Source organism: Prionailurus bengalensis, chromosome C1, assembly GCF_016509475.1.
Source record: "Prionailurus bengalensis isolate Pbe53 chromosome C1, Fcat_Pben_1.1_paternal_pri, whole genome shotgun sequence".
Taxonomy (NCBI): Eukaryota; Metazoa; Chordata; class Mammalia; order Carnivora; family Felidae; genus Prionailurus; species Prionailurus bengalensis.
The window spans coordinates 127,499,329-127,520,382 of record NC_057345.1 but is presented as its reverse complement, the minus strand read 5'-3'; the positions used below and the strand labels follow the sequence as shown (position 1 = coordinate 127,520,382).

Below are 21,054 nucleotides of genomic sequence, written 5' to 3'. Positions count from 1 at the left end.
TTGGATGCAGCTAGAATGTATTACACTACGTGAAATAAATAGTCAGACAAAGACAAATATCCTATGATTTCACTGATAGGTGATATTTGAGAAACAAAACAGATGAACTTATGGGAAGTGGGGGAAAGAGAAGAAAGGGAAACTAACCACAAGAAATTGTTAATGATAGGGAATACACTGAGGGTTGATAGAGGGAGGTAGGTGGGAGATGGGTTAGATGGGTGATGAGTAATAAGGAGGGCACTTGTGATGAGCACTGAGTGTTGTATGTAAGTGATGAATCACTGAATTCTATTTATGAAAGCAATATTGCCCTGTATATTAACTAATCAAAATTTAAATTAAAAATGCTTTAGCTGGGAAAAAATGAGCTAAGAGCTTGAATAGACATTTTTAAAAAAGATATACAAATAGCCAATAGGTACATGAACACATTCTCAACATCATTAATCTTCAGGGAAATACAAATCAAAATCATAATGAGATATCACCTCATACCTGCTGGGAAAGTTATTATTAAAAAGTTAAAAGATTTAATAAGTATTTGTGACAATGTGAGAAAAGGGAACCTTTGTGTACTGTTGGTAGCATTGTAAACTGGTGTAGCCATTATGGAAATTATTAAAATATTAAAAAGAGAACTACCAAAAATGTAACTCAGGAATCACAGTTCTGATTATATATCCAAAGGAAATGAAATTACTATTTGGAAGAGATATTTGCACTCCCATCTTCGTTGCAACATTATTTATAGTAACAAAGATGAGATAGCCATTGTCAATGGATGACTGAATAGAGAGAATGTTGGTAGTTTATACACACACACACACACACACACACACACACACACACACTGGAGTATTATTCAACCTTGAAAAAGAAGTTAGTCCTGCCATTTGTGACAACACAGATGGAAGGAGGATATTATGCCAAGTGAAATAAGCTAGACATGAAAAAAATACTGCTTTATCTCAAATTTGTGTGAAATCTAAGAAAACGTCAAACTCAGAGTAACAGTAGAATGGTGGCAGAAAAGATGAGATGTTTGTCAGGGTACAAACTTTCAGTTATAAAATGAATGAATGAGTTCTGAAGACCTAAAATGCAGCATGGTGACTATAGTTAATAAGATCTTGTATGCTTGAAATGTTAAGAGAGTGGATTTCAAGTGTTCTCTCCACATACACAAAAATGATAATTGTACAAAATGATGGATATGTTAATTAACTTCATTTGTGGTAATCATTCCCAGTGTATATATATCAAAACATCCCATTATATACATAAATATGAGTAATTTTTGTAAATCATACCTTAGTAAGGCTAGAAAAAATATAGTGTTTTTTTTTTAATGTTTATTCATTTTTGAGAGAGAGAAAGGGCATAAGTGGGGGAGAGTGAGAGAGAAGGTGAGATACATAATACAAAGCAGTCTCCACGCTCTGAGCTGTCAGCCCAGAACCTGATGCAAGGCTCGAACTCAGGACCGTGAGATCATGACCTGAGCCGAAGTCAGACGCTTAACCAGTTGAGCCACCTAGGCACCCCAAGAAATATAGCATTTTTAAACTACAACCTCAGATAATATTAGATTTTTAAGGGTGCATTCAACAGGTAACATATTACATAAGCCATCAACTAAGATTCACAAATTTTAAAAATATGTACCGTGTTGGGGCAAATAAGACCATAGACTCAAGGGTTAGAGTAGCACTTACTAAGTTGGCATCCAGGAAGATTAATAGGGATGAGGACTGGGGCGCCTGGGTGGCGCAGTCGGTTAAGCATCTGACTTCAGCCAGGTCACGATCTCGCGGTCCGTGAGTTCGAGCCCCGCGTCGGGCTCTGGGCTGATGGCTCAGAGCCTGGAGCCTGTTTCCGATTCTGTGTCTCCCTCTCTCTCTCTGCCCCTCCCCCGTTCATGCTCTGTCTCTTTCTGTCCCAAAAATAAATAAAAAACGTTGGAAAAAAAAATAGGGATGAGGACATATAAACTATAGCTCACCTCAATTTCTAAATTGGTATTTCATAGACATTCAATTTATATTCTTAGAAGAAAAGCATACAAGATAAGGCAGCAAATCTTTTTCTAGGCATATGAAGTCACAAGATAATGATGTCAAAATGTTGTAAGAAATGTTATATTGCTTAATATTCTATGTTGTTCACTTATAATTGAGTTGTGCTTTAAGTGCTATTTGTAAAGAATGCTGATAATAGGCTTTTGAAAGAGAAAGATCTCAGTATTTGGCCAGAGGAATTGAAGCACAAATTTTTTTCAATTTGAGCCTATTTTTTCTTTAATTGGCTGCCTCTGTGACATTATAGCTCTTATATCTATGGGATGTGAATTCTTCTCCACCTATTATTTTGTGTTTTCTCATTTCTGAATTTATAACAGTTCTGTTTTTATACTCAAGCAGAGTTCTTTGAACTTAGGCCTATAAAATTACATCTATTGGTACAGGCTTTATTCAGTCTTCTCATAAATCCACATTTTGATTCTTCATCCAATGTTAACAGAAAGGTTTTATTTATCAAACTAAATTCATAACCCTTTGGCACTGTAGCAGAAGCTTCCTTTAGGTAATTAATTCTTTTTATTATTTATTTATTCATTCATTTGTTTATTTATCAGCGAGAGAGAGAAGGAGGGAGGGGCAGAGGGAGAGAGAGAATCGTAAGCAGGCACCATGCCCAGCACTCGTGGGGCTCAATCTTACAACCCTGATGTCATGACCTGAGCCAAAATTAAGAGTCAGATGCTTAACCGAGTAAGCTGAGCCACGTAGGCATTCCTAGGTCATAAATCCTTAAAATTCTTCATATCTTCTTTCCTTTAATAGGTATACAGTTTGCAAATATTTTCTCCCATTCCATAGGCTACCTTTTCATTTTATTTCCTTTGCTGTGCAGAAATATTTTAGTTTTTATAGTCCCATTTATTTATTTTTGTTGCCAAATACAAAAAAAAAAAAAAATCATCACCATGACTAATGTCCAGGAGCTTACGTCCTATATTTTCTTCTAGGGGTTTTGTAGTTTCAGATCTTATATTTGAGTCTTTAACCCATTTTGGGTTGATTTCTATGTGTGAAGTAAGACAAGGATCTAATTTCCTTCTTTTGCATGTGGATGTCTATCTAGTTCATGAATATATTCTAAGATAGAGATTGGCCGGAGCTTGAGAGAAGATGGCGGTGTAGGAGGGTGCTGGGCTCACCTCATCGTGCTGATCACTTAGATTACACTCACATCTGCCTAAATAACCCGGAGAACTGCCAAGTGTAAACAAGAGGCCCAAGGAAGAGGGTAGGAAAGGTGGAGAGGCAGTGCACACTACAGGGACTGGTGGGAGGGAGGCGGGGCGGTGGAGGGGCTGCCCACCCAGCAAGGCAGAACCCCCGAGTCTGGCTTGCAAGAGCGGAGGGGCCAGACTGTGTGAGTTCTGGCAGTCAGCGGGACTTAACATCTGGAATGTAATAAGTCAACAGCTTTGCTCTCAGAGAGCAGGGAGGGCAAGAGGATACCGGGAGGGAGAGTTGTTGAGCCCTGGAAGACAGAGCTCAGCTCAGCAGGGGAACAAAGGCACTCACCAGCGCCATCTCCCTCGCCCATCCTCCCAGCCAAAATCCCAAGAAGAACCAGTTCCTGTCACCAAACTTGCTTGCACCACGCAAACACCCAACGCTGTGCTTTTGTGGATCCATCCCTGAAAGGGTCTGCCTGCCTCCCTCCCAGTGCTGCAGGGCCTCTCCTGCCCCTGTGTACCTTGCGGATCCACCCCTGCACCCTCGCTAACACACCAGATCCCATGAAAGCAGCACCACAAGCCTGACAGTGTGCAGATAGCCCAGACAGGGGCCACACCACTCCACAGTGAGTCCTGCTCCTGGGAGAGGGGAAGGTAAGGTATGCACCAGTCTGACTGTGGCCCCAGCGGTGGGCTGGGGGCAGACATCAGGTCTGAGTGCGGCCCCGCCCACCAACGCAAGTTATTCCAGACAGCACAGGGGAAGTGCCCTGCAGTTCGGCGCCACTCCAGCGACTACCCAAAATGACGAAACGGAAAAATTCTCCTCAAAAGAAACTCCAGGAAATAGCGACAGCTAACGAATTGATCAAAAACGATTTAAGCAATATAACGGAACAATAATTTAGAATAATAGTCATAAAATTAATCGCTGGGCTTGAAAAAAGTATAGAGGACAGCAGCAGAGATCTATTGCTACAGAGATGAGGAGACTAAGAAACAGTCATGAGGAGCTAAAAAATGCTATAAATGAGGTGCAAAATCAAATGGAGGCGACCGCAGCTTGGATTCAAGAGGCAGAGGAGAGAATAGATGAATTAGAAGATAAAATTATGGAAAAGAGGAAGCTGAGAAAAAGATATAAAAACCAGAAGTATGAGGGGAGAATTAGAGAACTAAGTGATGCAATGAAACGTAACAATATCCGTATCATAGGAATTTTAGAAGAGGAAGAGAGAAAGGGGCTGAAGGTGTACTTGAAGAAATGATAGCTGAGACCTTCCCTGATCTGGGGAAGGAAAAAGGCATTGAAATCCAAGAGGCACAGAGAACTCCCTTCAGACGTAACTTGAATCGACCTTCTGCACGACCTGTCATAGTGAAACTGGCAAAATACAAGGATAAAGAGAAAATTCTGAAGGCAGCTAGGGATAAACACGCTCTAATATATGGAGGGAGACCAATAAGACTAGTGGCAGATCTATCTACTGAAACTTGGCAGGCCAGAACGGAATGGCAGGAAATCTTCAGTGTGATGAACAGAAAAAATATGCAGCTGAGAATCCTTTATCCAGCAAGTCTGTCATTCAGAAGAGAAGGAGAGATAAAGGTCTTCCGAAACAAACAAAAACTGAAAGAATTCATCACTGCTAAACCAGCCCTACAAGAGATCTTAAGGGGGATTCTGTGAGTGAAATGTTGCAAGGACCACAAAGTACAAGAGACATCACTACAAGCCTGAAACCTACAGACATCACACTGACTCTAAACCCATATCTTTCTATGATAACACTGAATGTAAATGGACTAAATGCTCCAACCAAAAGACATAGGGAATCAGAATGGAAACAAAACAAAACAAAACAAGACCCATCTATTTGCTGTCTACAAGAGACTCATTTTAGACCTGAGGACACCTTCAGATTGAGAGTGAAGGGATGGAGAACTATCTATCATGCTACTGGAAGTCAAAAGAAAGCTGGAGTAGCCATACTTCTATCAGACAAACTAGACTTTTCAATTAAAGGCTGTAACCAGAGATGAAGAAGGGCATTATATAATAATTACAGGGACTATCCATCAGGAAGAGCTAACAATTATAAATGTCTATGTACCAAATACAGGAGCCCCCAAATATATAAAACAATTAATCACAAACGTAAGCAACCTTATTGATAAGAATGTGGTAATTGCAGGGGACGTTAATACCCACTTACAACAATGGATAGATCATCTAGACACATGATCAAGAAAGAAACAAGGGCCCTGAATGATACATTGGATCAGATGGACTTGACAGATATATTTAGAACTCTGCATCCCAAAGCAACAGAGTATACTTTCTTCTCGAGTGCACATGGAACATTTTCCAAGATAGATCACATACTGGGTCACAAAACAGCCCTTCATAGGTATAAAAGAATTGAGATCATACCATGCACACTTTGAGACCACAATGCTATGAAACTTGAAATCAACCACAGGAAAAAGTCTGGAAAACCTCCAAAAGCATGGAGGTTAAAGAAAACCCTAGTAAAGAATGAATGGGTCAACCAGGCAATTAGAGAGGACATTAAAAAATATATGGAAACAAATGAAAATGAAAATACAACAATCCAAATGCTTGGGATGCAGTGAAGGCAGTGCTGAGAGGAAAATACATTGCAATCCAGGCCTATCTCAAGAAACAAGAAAAATCCCAAATACAGAATCTAACAGCACACCTAAAGGAAATAGAAGCAGAACAGCAAAGACACTCCAAACCCAGCAGAAGAAGAGAAATAATAAAGATGAGAGCAGAAAAAAACAATATAGAATCTAAAAAAACTGTAGAGCAGATCCATGAAACCAAGAGTTGGTTTTTTGAAAAAATAAACAAAATTGATAAACCTCTAGCCAGGCTTCTCGAAAAGAAAAGGGAGAGGACCCAAATAGATAAAATCATGAATGAAAATGGAATTATTACAACCAGTCCCTCAGAAATACAAGCAATTATCAGGGAATATGTGAAAAATTATATGACAACAAACTGGACAACCCGGAAGAAATGGACGAATTCCTAAGCACCCACACCCTTCCAAAATTCAAACAGGAAGTAATAGAAAACTTGAACAGACCCAAAAACAGTGAAGAAATTGAATCAGTTATCAAAAGTCTCCCAACAAATAAGAGTCCAGGACCAGATGGCTTCCCAGGGGAATTCTAGCAGACATTTAAAGCAGAGATAATACCTATCCTTCTCAAGCTGTTCCAAAAAATAGAAAGGGAAGGAAAACTTCCAGACTCATTCTATGAAGCCAGCATTACTTTGATTCCTAAACCAGACAGAGACCCAGTAAAAACAAGAGAACTACAGGTCAATATCCCTGATGAATATGGACGCAAAAATTCTCAGTAAGATACTACCAAATGGAATTCAACAGCATATAAAAAGAATGATTCACCATGATCAAGTGGAATTCATTCCTGGGCTGCAGGGCTGGTTCAACATTCACAAATCAATCAATGTGATACATCACATTAATAAAAGAAAAGATAACCATATGATCCTGTCAACCAAGGCAGAAACAGCATTTGACAAAATTCAGCATACTTTCTTAATAAAAACCCCCGGGAAAGTCAGGATAGAAGGAACATGCTTAAACATCATAAAAGCCATTTATGAAAAGCCCACAGCGAATATCATCCTCAATGGGGAAAAACTGAGAGCTTTCCCCCTGAGATCAGGAACATGACAGGGATGTCCACTCTCACGGCTGTTGTTTAACATAGTGTTGGAAGTGCCAGCATCAGCAATCAGACAACGAAAGGAAATCAAAGGCATCAAAATTGGCAATGATGAAATCAAGCTTTCACTTTTTGCAGATGACATGATACTATACATGGAAAATCCGACAGACTCCACCAAAAGTCTGCTACAACGGATACGTGAATTCAGCAACGTGGCAGGATACAAAATCAATGTACAGAAATCAGTTGCATTCTTATACACTAATAATGAAGCAACAGAAAGACAAATAAAGAAACTGATCCCATTCACATGCACCAAGAAGCATGAAATACCAAGGAATAAACCTATCAAAGATGTAAGAAGTCTGTATGCTGAAAACTACAGAAAGCTTGTGAAGGAAATTGAAGAAGATATAAAGAAATGGAAAAACATTCCGTGCTCATGGGTTGGAAGAGTAATATTGATAAAATGTCAGTACTACCCAAAGCAATCTACACATTCAATGCAACCTAATCAAAATTGCACCAGCATTCTTCTCAAAGCTAGAACAAGCAATCCTAAAATTCATATGGAACCACAAAAGGCCCCGAATAGCCAAAGGAATTTTGAAGAAGAAGACCAAAGCAGGAGGCATCACAATCCCAGACTTTAGCCTCTACTACAAAGCTGTCATCATCAAGACAGCATGGTATTGGCACAAAAACAGACACATAGACCAATGGAATAGAATAGAAACCCCAGAATTAGACCCACAAAAGTATGGCCAACTAATCTTTGACAAAGCAGGAAAGAATATCCAGTGGAAAAAAGACAGTCTCTTTAACAAATGGTGCTGGCAGAACTGGACAGCAACATGCAGAAGGATAAAACTAGACCATTTTCTCACACCATTCACAAAAATAAACTGAAAATGGTAAAGGACCTGAATGTGAGACAGGAAACCATCAAAACTCTAGAGGAGAAAGCAGGAAAAGACCTCTCTGACCTCAGCCGCAGCAATTTCTTACTTGACACATCCCCAAAGCAAGGGAATAAAAGCAAAAATGAACTATTGGGACCTCATGAAGATAAAAAGCTTTTGCACTGCAAAGGAAACAACCAACAAAACTAAAAGGCAACCAACAGAATGGGAAAAGATATTTGCAAATGACATATCGGACAAAGGGCTCGTATCCAGAATCTATAAAGAGCTCACCAAACTCCACACCCAAAAAACAAATATCCTAGTGAAGAAATGGGCAGAAAACATGAGTAGACACTTGTCTAAAGAAGACATCCAGATGACCAACAGGCACACGAAAAGATGCTCAACGTCGCTCCTTATCAGGGAAATACAAATCAAAACCACACTCAGATACCACCTCATGCCAGTCAGAGTGGCTAAAATGAACAAATCAGGAGACTGTAGATGCTGGCAAGGATGTGGATAAACGGGAACCCTCTTGCACTGTTGGTGGGAATGCAAACTGGTGCAGCCGCCCTGGAAAACAGTGTGGAGGTTCCTCACAAAATTAAAAATAGATCTACCCATGACCCAGCAATAGCACTGCTAGGAATTTACCCAAGGGATACAGGAGTGCTGATGCATAGTGGCACTTGTATCCCAATGTTTGTTTATAGCAGCACTTTCAACAATAGCCAAATTATGGAAAGAGCCTAAATGCCCATCAACTGTTGAATGGATAAAGAAATTGTGGTTTATATACACAATGGAATAGTATGTGGCAATGAAAGCGAACGAAATCTGGCCTTTTGTAGCAACGTGGATGGAACTGGAGATTGTTATGCTTAGTGAAGTAAGTCATACGGAGAAAGAGAGATAGCATATGTTTTCACTGTTAGGTGGATCCTGAGAAACTTACCAGAAGACCATGGGGAAGGGAAGGAGAAAAAAAAAAAAAAGAGGTTGGAGAGGGGGTGAGCCAAAACATAAGAGACTTTTAAAAACAGAACAAACTGAGGGTTGATGGGGGTTGGGAGGGAGGGGAGGGTGGGTGATGGGTATTGAGGAGGGCACCTGTTGGGATGACAACTGGGTGTTGTATGGAAACCAGTTTGAAAATAAATTTCATATTTAAAAGAAAAAAGATAGAGTTGGCCAACTTTTTCTATTAAGGGCCAGATTGTAAATATTTTAGACTTTCCATGCCATACAGCCTCTTTTTCTACTACTTAACTCAGTCTTCGTCACACAAAAGTAGCCATTAATAATATGCAAATGAATGAGCTGGACTGTATTCCAGTAAAACTTCTTTTATGGAAATCATTGATAAGCCAAATATGGCCAATGAACAAACTCTAGTTTTAAAGAAGTCACAATTCTCATTTTAGGGATGCCTGGGTGGCTCAGTCAGTTAAGCGTCTGACTTTGACCCAGGTTATGATCTTGGGATTCGTGAGTTCAAGTTCCGCATTGGATTCTCTGCTGACAGCTTGGAGCCTGGAGCCTGCTTCAGCTTCTGTGTCTCCCTCTCTTTCTGCCCCTTCCACACTAGAACTCTGCCTCTCTCTCAAAAATAAATAAAGTTTAAAAAAATTCACGGGACGTCTGAGTGGCTCAGTCGCTTAAGCGTGCGTCTTCAGCTCAGGTCTTGATCTCAGGGTCGGTGATTTCGAGCCCTGCGTCTGACTCTATGCTGACAGCTCAGAGCCTGGAGCCTGTTTCAGATACTGTGTCTCCCTCTCTCTCTTCCCCTCCTCTACTTATGCTCTGTCTCTGTTTCTCTCAAAAATAAATAAGCATTAAAAAAAGAAAATTCTCATTTTAATGGTGAAGAACTGAGTTTTCATGTGGATTATAATCCAGAAAATAGTACTCAAAGAATTTCTGGATTATCTGAATAACTACTTTACATCAGTTATGTGTATATTTGGTATTGTGTTTTGCATTTAGGATTGAATGGGCATCTTTCGTCTGCACACACGACAAGTACTTGTTATTGTGAAATGGTGAATGAGTAGAGGCTTTTTACAATAGTTGGAATAGAGAAAAGTGTAATTAGTAATTATGATAGTCAATATGAAGTAAAGAATTTCTTTTCTTCTTAATCATAGCCACAGTCATATAGCTATTTAATACAGATGTCAATAAAACCTCAGAGCTGACTTGATCTTTATGCAATAGAGCCTACAGTGTTTCGAAATCACTCTTACTTAAAATTGACCTTCGATTTTGTGACAAAGCCTGATGTTGCTTTCCCCAGTCTCTTTTTCCCTTTTCCCTCATATAAGAGGGAGGGTGTGTGGGGTGGTGTATGTGACCAGCTAAAGCACTCTTTTCCAAACTCCATTTAGAAGTCCCTGGGTGGTGATTTTGGGAAAGCTTGTTAAAATACTGTCAATTCATTTGGTAAGTGCCCTTTTGTCCTCTTCCTTTCTTTCTGCCTTAAACATTGCTCCCCAATCTGGAACTGTACCAGCTATCTTTTGACCTACCCTAAAGGAAAAGACAAGAAGATTGTAGAGGTGGGACACTTTCATCTTGGCTCTTGCTCCAGTGTGGACTCACCTAACTCTAACCTTCCTGTTCAGGAAGGGGTGTGGTGGTGGGTGAGAAGGAAAATAGTCCTATTTTAGCTATTAGTATTTGGCTTTTTACTATGTTCAGCTGGACTCAATTCTGTCTCTTTCTTTCTTTCTTTCTTTCTTTCTTTCTTTCTTTCTTTCTTTCTTTCTTTCTTTTTTAATATAATTTGTCAAATTGGCTTACATACAACACCTGGTGCTCATCTCAATAGGTGCCCTCCTCAATGCTCATCACCCATTTTCCCCTCTCCCCCTCCCCCCATCAACCCCAGTTTGTTCTCTGTATTTAAGAGTCTCACGGTTTGCCTCCCTCCCTCTCTGTTTGTAACTGTATTTCCCCCTTCCCTTCCCCCATGGTCTTCTGTTAAGTTTCTCAAGATTCACATATGTGGACTCAATTCTCTATCCTTAAAAAAGTAAATTGAAACAATATAATAGATAATGGGTTCTTTCTATTTTGTGATCTATTCTTAGTTTTGGTAAATATGTTCTCGTCTATGAAATATTTTCAGGTTTTATTAGCATAAAATTCAATAAATCCAAAACCAGGCAAAAAAAAATGAATTCATAAATAAAGGTTAATGTTCTATTATACTGTGAGAGAGGCTCTCAATTTGTAATAAAGTGTTTAACTTATTTCTCTATCTACCTGTCAACATTTAAATATCACTGATGCACATGTCTTTACTAACAAAGCAATTTTGGTACTATGAATCATTTTTACTACTTATAAAATCACTTTAGACTAGATCAAGCAGAACTGACTTACTCCTTAGCTCCTTTGTATATTTTTGTTTATAACTCTAATATATTCTAATGAATGTCTAATTAAGCCCTAAAATTTTTTCACTAATTGCTATAGGAATAATGAACTTTTTTGACCTGAAATTTTATGAACAAAAATAAAATAATTTGTAAAAGCTAATATGTGACATAATGGCCCAGTGGGAGTTATTATACATCCTGAAACAAAAATAATTCTCTCAAAACAGCTGATACACACCTTTTCTTTTTTAAACCACCTAAGAGGATGCAGAAAATTTTTCCAGTTTTGCTCTTATTAGTAAAAGTTATGGGACTATTTTATGCTAATGAAGTCAGACTAATGAAGCATAATATTTTCAAGATATTATCAAGCATTAGGGACTAGTTTAATTTTTCTTTTTAATGTTCATGAACAGAAAAAGCATTTCTTTTTAAAAACACACTTGGCTTTTGGTATACACAAAGGATTTGTTCATATTATCCCACATCTTTTAGGTACCTTTTATACCCTTTCTGTATGACTGGTATTTCATAATGGGTAAAAAGAACTATAAGAAAACAAGACACTGAATGTCATTTTAACTTGGTTTTCAAAGTCATAACATATGCAGCAGATGTGGGTTGCTTCACCTGAACTTTTTCTCCTCTTCCTTCCCTACCAGCAGACTCTAGAATTCTTTTTCTTTTTAAATTTTTTTAATGTTTATTTAGTTTTGAGAGAAAAAGAGACAGAGAGCCAGCAGCTGAGGGGCAGAGAAAGAGGGAGACACAGAATCTGAAGCAGGCTCCAAGCTGTCAGCACAGAGCCTGACCCAGGGCTTGAACTCATGAACTGTGAGATCATGTCCTGAGCCAGTCACAGGCTTAACCGAGTGAGCCATGCAGGCACCCCAAGGCTGTAGAATTCTTTAAGTATAGTTTCCATATTCTTTTTTTTTTTTTTTTAATTTTTTATTTATTTTGTGAGAAGGAAAGGGCACAAACAGAAGAGGGGGATGGGGAGAGAGAACCCAAGTAGGTAGGCTCTACACTGTCAGCTCAGAGCCCAATGCTGGGCTTGAACTCCTAAACCATGAGGTCATGAACTGAGCTGAAATCAGGAGTTGGAGGCTTAACTGACTCAGCCACCCAGACTGCCAACTTTCCATGTGCTTCTGAACATCAGTGGGTAAGGACAAATTGTCTGGAGCTATTTATATAGGATAACAGAATAAAAAGATGACATGAGTGGGCTATGGAATTAAGCACCCTGGAACCATCCCACTCCTGGATTTCGTGTTATGTATTATGTGATCTTTTAATTATTTTTAGTGATTAAGCCATTTTGAGTTGAGTTTCTGTTCTTGCATTGCATCCTAAAGGAAACTGTTTATGAAACCAGTTTTTAAAGTCAATCACATTTTCTTCCATTTTTAATGGCGAAATTTGAAGCTACTGTCCTCTGTAACTCCCCTATTGTCATAGACTCTAAGTCTAAAGTTCTTTCTTGGCCAGCAAGAAAGTGGGACGCAGGATTAAAATGGGAGAGATGGCTAATGTCTGGGAAAAGACAAGAGCTTTGAATAAGGGTTCTTGCCCCATATTTATTAAGGTCAGAAGACTTACAAACATGACAGGTGTGCACAAAGAGACAATGAATCTGTGAACATTAATTCATGGCATGAGGGAAAGGGGGTTTTGAAGATACACAGTGTTTGGGGTTTGGGTCAGTATAAAACAAAATCCTGGAGCTGGGTAGATGGACAGATGGTTGTTAATGGCAGACAGGAGGCTCTGTGTTTGTTTATCTTAGCTAGCCTAGGGGATAAAACAGATAGGGCAAATAACCTCAGGGTTAACAAGGCACCTTTTCTTTTGCTAATCAGTTCTGGACAGCTTCACCTGCAGTGCAGTCTATAGCCCCAAATACTTGTTCACCTAATTTGGACCTTCTTACTGTGAAAGCAGCAGCTTTCTGCTCTAGTACTAAATTGGGGGGTGTTTTTGCCTTGAATACCTAATCTTGCTTACCTCATATATTGTATTGTATTGAGGGCCTTTTCCCCTCCCTCTCTATCCTAGGGGATTTTTCCCCTCCCTACTTTATTTTGGGGGTCTTACCCTGTTTACCCAAGCTTGGGAGACAGAACCCCAAGTAGGTAGGCTCTACCTGTCAGCTCTATGGCTTTGTAATTCTTTATGCCTTGGTAACTAATGCATTGGTATAAGCCCAGAGAATTTCTCAGCTTATTCCCCACACCCTATATCCATTGTCAGTATTTAGTTACTGACAATAAACATAGTTATTTGTTGAATGTAGTTATTTGTTGAACTTATCACCAGCAAAACAGTAATAAAATTTTGGTACTCTCTTACCTCATTTGATCACAGCTCAGCTTACATGCCTTAGTCATTTCCTAAAACAGATGAGACTAAGAAGCTGGATATAGAGATCTAGGATATATTTAATCATGTACTTGCAAATAAAAGCACTGCTTTAAGCTTTTACAGAAATTCGGCAGACTGATATGACATGCAACCAAAATAAATTCTGTTGTTTTATAGTTATAATTTTAAACAGAAAAATCTGACCCAAGGATAAGAATCACAGACTCAGATCAATTGTTTAAATAACTCCTTTAGAAATTTTATTTTATTTTATTTTATCTTAGTTTACTTTATTTTATTATATTTAGAGCTTACTTAGCTTTAGTTTCAGATATCAACATGCATAGTATGTCATAATAACTTCAGGATATCCAGGGGAAAAAAATGTCCAAATAGAGATTTTTAAATGTGAATCTGGAATGTATGCTAAAAGCCATAGGTACAGATTTAGGACTCTTATGGGTGGCACCTAAAACTAGGAGAATGGATGATAGCTTTGGAATAGAAGTAGAGCATAAAGAGAAAATGACTATAAAGGTTGAACACTGAACAGGGTGAGAGAGGTGGAGGCACAGAGAAAAGCGACATGAGAGCTAGGAGGAGAGTCAGGAGCAGCTGGGAAGCCCAGGAGAGTTTTTTCAGTCAGTGGTTGTTTATTCCAGACATGTATAAAGAGGCCAAGCTAGATGAGAGCTGAACTGGAAGATTTTCTGACTATACACACTTGTCATTTGCCAAAGCAATGGAAAACCAGGATTAAAAAAATATATATATTCAACCTAAATTTTTCCTTTTCTTTTTCATCATGTTATAGTGGTATATTGTGCACTTTTGGGATTTTACATGAGGTTAAGATAGGTTAAATCTTATGTTATTATTTGTGACACACACACACACACACACACACACACACACACATATATACACATACGTAAACAGAATATTTCTAAAAGGCTCACAATAAATTGATAACTTTGTTTCCTTCAGAGCAGCTAATACCTGGGACATCCTTGAGGAATAGGGATTGGAGAGAGACTTTCCACTTCTATACCTCTTGAATCATGTACATATGAATGTATCCCCTGTTCAAAAAATAAATAATATTAAAGCTAAACAAAATAAAGGCCATTTTATTATGTTGAACTTTTACAGTTACGGGAAAAGTATTTTAAGACATTGCTGTGGCTGGATAAAGTATTATGACTTGATCTGAATCCATTGTCCCTGTAGCTTTGTCTCTGGGGAGAGTGGGTGGAGTTTGGGTTCAAGTTACATTAAGTTAACACTGGTCAAGTATATACTAAAGCATTATATGGTATATATAATATGGTTTAGTATGTAAATGGTTGATACCTGTTAAAGGACAGATTGCATATAAATATCTGGAAGGTCAATATTTTCCCAGAGGAAATAGCCCACTTCTGAGGTTGAAGTATGCATGGTAGTTGACTAAGCAGCTCTTGTGTTCAGGTACGAAGTCTTGAAATCTGTACTTATAATTCCAAACATCTTACATATGTTCATCTTACATATGTTCACCTCACTGAATTGTCAGTGTTATCAAAATATTCTCTTACTGTTCTCTTGCTGCAGTGTTACCAAAATATTCTTTTGTTGTTTTCTTTTTACAGACATGATATATTCAAGAAATATGGGTGTTATAAAAAAAAAAAGGTGGATTTTTTTAATATAAAGAAGTTGGAGAAACGCTTAAACACAAATTGTTCAGTTCTGTGAGTCTTAGATTAGAAATTTAGCTGGTGCGTAAAATGATCCTCAGAAAAGTATAATGCTGTTCAGCTTTCTCTTTTCTAGCTGTATAAAAATTTGGGTTAAAAATAGCAAACACTGAGCATGTGCATCCAAAGATATAGTTGCTGCAAACACTGGAATATATATGTCTTGATACTGTAAGTGGATGATTAATGTAAGGAGCCTGAAGGTTTTGGAAACAACTCAGTGAAATGAAAAGTTGCTTTTTGATGTCTGTAGCCAAGCTTAATAAATTATAATTCAAGCAATTAACATGAATTTGGAACAAAATATTATTTATTTTTTTGTAACATTGGAAAACTGAACTGTTTATAAAATTCAGTTAGAATTATATAGCTGTTGGCACATCAAACCAGCCTTGGTGAATACAATAGATATTCTTTAAAGAAGGAAATTTTCTTTTTAGTTGTAGGTTAAAGTCCCTGTTACTTGGATTGTGTTTGACATTTCCCAATGGGAGAAAGAGCTATTTTTATTTCATTGGGTAACTGTGGTGATGGGTAGCCTTTCGATTACAAGGTAGACTTTCGTTTCAATCAAATGTGTAAAATTTCTACGAAGTGAGAAATTTTATTAGCCATATTTTCCCTTTTTAAATTATGGTAGCACGTTGAAGTCTCCATCAGTCAGCTTTCTTGTTTTCTTTTGCACTATTGACTTTTTGCCCACTGTTCAGGTTTCCAACATGTTCTGTAGGTACTACCCTATTTTTATTTTTATTGTTATTTTTGATACCAGAGTTTTTGATTACTCTGTATCTGTTGCCTCCATTGTTTACTGCCCACCATCTTCTTTACCACTTTTACATAATGCTTACAAGTGAGCTCCTGGTAACTTTTAATGATGGCCTTTTAGCCCTCATCCTTTGCAACATCTTTGTGACATTTGGACACTGTTAACCATTTACTCTTCTGAATGTTTCTCTGGGCTTCTTAGACCCTGATCCTTATTCTCCAACTCTTTGAGTACTTCTCTTACTTCACTTTATTTATTTATTTTTTTCTAAATGAGAATGTTTCCCAAGGTTCTAGCCATGAAAAACTCATCTCCATATTTTTACAATTTACACATGAGAACCCAATTCACTTCTTTTTGCTTTATGATCATCTTCATGTACTACTTTCTCATTTTTTAAATGTTTATTTATTTATTTTGAAAGGGGAGGGTGCACACAAGGAGGGGAGGAACAGAAGGAGAAGGAGAGAGAGAATCCCAAACAGGCTCCACACTGTGAGAACAGAGCCCCGCGTGGGGCTCCATCTCATGAACCGTGACATCATGACCTTAGCTGAAATCAAGAGTCATATGTTTAACTGACTGAGCCACCCAGGCGCCCCCTTACTCATTTTTATTTATTCTCTTGACTTGATTCTCAAGTTCCTCATCCATACTTCTACCTGCCTGCTAGATATTACTCATAGGATCAGTAAGATATTTAATGAGTTATTTGTACTATTTTATCTTAAAACAAAACAAAACAACTTTTGTGGACCTTAGTTTTCTTGCCAACTACCACCATGTTTCTCTTCCCCTCTACAGGGTAATTACTTGAGATAGTAGTCTCTATTTACTCTCTTTGCTTCCTCTCCTTCCGTTCTCTCTTGAACCCACTTAAGGGAGGCTTTGGTCTCCTACCATTTTATCAGAGTTGCTCTTGTGAAATCAGTGATCTCTTGCCAAACTAAATGGTCAATTCTCAGATTTCATTTTATTAGACCTTTTTAGTAGCATTTACTATAGTTGTTCATTCCTTCCTTCGTGAGACAATTTCTTTATCTGCCTTCTAGGGTACCATATTCCTCTTGTATCTTTTTACATTACTAGACACTCCTTCTTAGTCCTTTTTCTGGATCCTTCTCTTCTTTGTACCCCTATATGTTGGAATGCTCCAGGGGTCACCCTTAGTTCTCTCCTCCCTATATTTTTACTCCCTAGGTGATTTCATTTAGTCTCCTGATTTTTAAACATCATCTGTTTGGTATTCTGCTTTAGAATACTTTCTAGTGCCCCTTCTCCCTTGTTACCTCTCTAATTTTTCACTGGAGTCGCCATATAGAATACACATCACCCATTAAATTCATGCATATCAGGCATCATTGCTTACCAGATCTTTTCTGTCTTTTCTGTCTTTTCATCTTTTCATCTTCTCGTGTCTTCAATCTATGTTGAGGTGTGTTTATTGTTTGATTATTTTGTTAAGTATTTTTCCTCCTAGGTTTACTTGTGTTTTGTTATCTTGGAGAGATTGGCTGGCTTCAAATATCTCTTTGCCATCTCTTACAAATAATGGGTGTCTTGACTAGATATAAGATGCATTAATTCTCCTTTCTGTTCAAATAGCCTGGATTCTCCTCCATGGTTTTTTAACTTCTGGTGTTGATGATGATGAGTCCATTGCCGGTCCTGGCTTTTCCATTTATGAATAATTGTTCTTTCTGTCTGAACACTTAAAAGGGTTTTTTTTTTCTTATTTTTTAGATTACTGCATTTTATAAGGATATGATCAGTAGATATTTGTCTTTTCTATCCAATGTGAAACTTAGTTACCCTTTCCAGTTATCCACCAGAGGTGTTTTGTCAACCTGAATAAAGTTTCTTTTATTATTTACTTGATAGTTGCCTCTACTTCGCATTGTGTCTTTTTTACTTTTGAACATCTATTTTTCACATATTTTCACATTTTTCTGGATTTATCCTTCAAGTATTTTCTCTTTTCTGTGCCTGTACATTTACTTAATTCTTTGCTCTCTGTTTTGAGATAATCCTTGCACTTCATCTCCCAGTCTACTTAAATAGGTGTCAGTAATGATTTTTCTTTTTTTTATGCATGTGCTCATTTTAATTTGAAAATTGTGACCTTAAGTTTTATGGTGTGTGTGTGTGTGATACATTAGAATTTACTTAAGTGCTCTAACAGTTGTTGTACAGGTGTTTATCTTTTCTGGCACTTCTTCTTTCAGTAGATACATGTTCTAATTATTCAGCCTTACTCTGCTCTTTCAAATGTTTGGGCCTCTCATGTTATCAGTTGTTTTTATATGATGGAAAATCATAGAAATCATGTCTGGAAATCATGTTTGCTTGCTGAACTGTTCTTAACAGCAGGAATCCGGGGCGCCTGGGTGGCGCAGTCGGTTAAGCGTCCGACTTCAGCCAGGTCACGATCTCGCGGTCCGGGAGTTCGAGCCCCGCGTCAGGCTCTGGGCTGATGGCTCAGAGCCTGGAGCCTGTTTCCGATTCTGTGTCTCCCTCTGTCTCTGCCCCTCCCCCGTTCATGCTCTGTCTCTCTCTGTCCCAAAAATAAAAAATAAACGTTGAAAAAACAAACAAACAAACAAACAAAAAAAAAACAGCAGGAATCCCAGCAGTCAGAGTAGATATAGTGCCTAAAGTTTAAGGATGGTTAGCCTTCTAGAGATACCTAAAGGAAGCCTGATGTTCTCTAATGTACTCAACTGCCCTAGTTCCAAAGTAGGGAATACTCTTCTGTCTCATGATAGGAAAATATAGCATATTCCAAGAGATTGGAAGTAATCTTAGCATTGGGCTCTTCAGATACCTACATGCAAAGTTATTTCAGTGATGTTCCTTTTCAGTTAGCCCCCAACGGGACAATGTAACTGCAAACCAGTTTAAGCTGATGTTACTCCACTAGGGCCTTAAGACATCTCAGCAAGATGCTTAACTTTAGAAAGTTCAGGAACTTGGTGTTGGACATAGGGAAGAACAGGCCACAGTCAAGTTGTCATGTTTCAGAATACTTTGTATCCTCACTCATTCCAATGCCATTTACATTCTGATGATTCTCAAATTTATTGTATTTCCAGTCCCCTACTGTTCTCCTGATGCACATGTCCAGTTGCCTACTCAGCTGTTTGACTTGGCAGTCTAATGTATATCACAAAGGTTGCATGTCCAAATTGATCACATGACTGTCATTGTGAAACCTAATTTTTCCAAGTCTTTCTTACCTCGGTGAATGGCATTACCACCATTTTTTACAGTTAATTCTCAAGTCAGTATCTTAAGATTCATTCTTGACTTTTCTCTCTTATTTTTACATCCCCATCCCATTAACCCACAAATTGTATTGGCTGTACTTTCAAAATGAACCAAACTTCTCACCACTTCCACCTCTACCACTCATCTATACATTGTTGTGTCTCTCCTGGTCTTTTGCTGTTGCCTCCTGACTGCTCTCCATTCTTCTGCTCTTGCCCTCTACACTTTATTCTCTATAAGCCAGAGTAATCTTTTAAAAAGGTAAAACAGTGCTTCCTTCTAAAGGATTCTAAGAAAATCCAAATGCCATGTAATTGCTTAGGTGGCTCTCCATGCCAGAAGGCTCTCCCAACTGCCTTCCAACCTTATTTTCACCATTTTCCTAATTTAGCGCACATTAGGCAGATTACCTTCCATGTTCCTTAATTACATCATAACCATCTTATCTCAAGCCCCTTGTACTTGCTGCTCACTTTGTACTTGCTGCTCACTTTGTACTTGCTGATCACATTGTTTCTCAAACAAATTTTCTCATGATTCCCTTACTTGTTAAATTTGTCTTACTTAAATCTGTCTTCATACTGTCTTATTATAGAGACTGTTCCCTACCATTCTATAGAATAGATCCTTTCCTACATGCCTGTTCCTTCTTACCCTGTTTCAGTTTTTTTTTTCCTAGCACCTCTCACCACTGAGCCATATGTGTATTTCATTGTCTTCTTCCAGTCACCCTCTATGAAGAAATGACTTTATAATTCAGTACCTATCCCTAGCACTTACAAGGTTGGTAGTAGATACTTCATAAATAATACATACTTCAAGTGACATCTTTACCAAATTTGAGTTTCATTTAATTTTTTCTAAATTTTTTTAATGTTTATTTTTGAGAGAGAGAGAGAGACAGAGTGTGAATGGGGGGAGGGGCAAAGAGAGAGGGAGACACAGAATCCGAAGCAGTCTCCAGGCTCTGAGCTGTCAGCATACAGCCTGACACAGGGCTCAAACTCAGGAAAGGCAAGATCATGACCTGAACCGAAGTCAGACACCTTACTGATTGAGCTACCCAGGTACCCCCAGTTTCATTTTAAAATGAAAAAGTAGGTATACATGTGAATCTTTCTGGAAATAAATCATGTTTTTCAAGTTATTGTTTTTTAGTTCTTTACTTTTTAGACTTATTTGAAAAACATGTAATAAACTTTACTTTTAAGTATGTTTTAAATTTCAGTTCAAGTATTTGTATTTAAGCTTTCTCTAAAAATACTTATTATGTAACCTGACTTTCTTTCTATGATCAAAATTCTATTTTGCCTGTGACTTATTTTTTGATAGTGTATTCATTAACAAATTCCTAATTTGTTTTTTAAGTTAAAAGAAATCTTATAAAATTGCATAATATTAAGACCACTGGGAATAAAGAAAGGAAAGAATAGAAATAGGGACTTTATTCCTTTCTAATTAGAATACTCCAGTGTTTTTAGGTTGCCTGTAAATCCTCTCAGTTAAGAGATTGGCTTTTCCCCATACGGTATACTCTCTGTTTCTAATGGCCCCTCATGATCCTGACCATGCCTGCTTTCTGCTCTGCTTTTTCTTCTGCTTAAGATCTCAGCTTATGCCCCCATCCTTAATTTTCAGT

The 21,054-nt window shown here is 38.0% G+C and overlaps 1 protein-coding gene across 2 annotated transcripts in view; it reads left to right on the top strand.

Moving 5' to 3' along the window:
• The window catches only part of ZRANB3 (zinc finger RANBP2-type containing 3), a 324,584-nt gene that overhangs the window by 116,349 nt on the left and 187,181 nt on the right, over positions 1–21,054 (top strand). The window lies entirely within an intron of this gene.